Below are 933 nucleotides of genomic sequence, written 5' to 3' on the forward strand. Positions count from 1 at the left end.
AGATTCTCCGAAAAGACGCTTCGGCTATGAAAATTCGGCTTCGCGATCATTGCCTCCGCGCCGTATCTACCTTCCCATTTTGTTAATAGTCGCACATCGACATGATTGCGCACATTCTCCATAGTTTTACCAAATACCGCATTATTCATTAATTTGTATAAATTTTTCTCGAATTCGTTATTAGCTAGTGTTCTAAATTTTGTATTTAGTTCAATATATTCACGAAGCCATGGAGATTGCGCGAATTGCAATACGCGGTGAATCTTTGTAATACGGAGACCGTGATGAGTACATTGCTGCAAATTGCGATAATGAATAACGTATCGTCTTTTTATTACATAGAGACGCGAGGAGTTTTTCTTGCCGCTTGCCGGGTGGTTTATCGCGCGTTGGACAGAACGGTAAGTCAGCGTGCGCGTCGTGAAGGTGTTGTGGATAGTCTAGATCGACTTCGAGAATGTAGCCTATCGCAGAATCTAACGCGATATTCATAACATTAAAATTTGCTGTGTCGTTGACCCATTGAAAATCTGCGTACTGCAATGATTGACACATTGCCCAGCCATACAGATTATTTACGTCGAAGTACATTAAGTACGACGACGGTTTCGATGGATCATACGACTGCATGTGCTTGTTGTTAGCCCGCGCATATCTCTTGGAACATTGACTCAGGCCACCGCGTATACCGCGTTCGACAAACATGACCATGTCAATGTCCGTGAGAAGTTCGAATTTAATACGAGTATATTTCAGCATGGCGTCCCACGTGAAACCCGGTAACGTGAAATAATGCGCGGGATCGAGTCCATAACTCGCGACGCAGCTATCGCGAAAATTTTCAAATATATCGGCTAGCAACAAGACGTCAGTTTTTAGATACAGATCGCTGTACTCTCCGAGCGTTCGAATGGAGAATCGCTGCCATACGTT

General features: G+C 43.6%; 1 pseudogene; it reads right to left on the bottom strand.

Annotated features, from left to right (window-relative positions):
- Positions 1-184: 184 nt before the first annotated feature.
- LOC105462791 lies at positions 185-882 on the bottom strand (annotated as a pseudogene).
- Positions 883-933: the final 51 nt, after the last annotated feature.

Source organism: Wasmannia auropunctata, unplaced genomic scaffold, assembly GCF_000956235.1.
Source record: "Wasmannia auropunctata unplaced genomic scaffold, wasmannia.A_1.0 LD336095.1, whole genome shotgun sequence".
In the NCBI taxonomy this organism is placed as follows: Eukaryota; Metazoa; Arthropoda; class Insecta; order Hymenoptera; family Formicidae; genus Wasmannia; species Wasmannia auropunctata.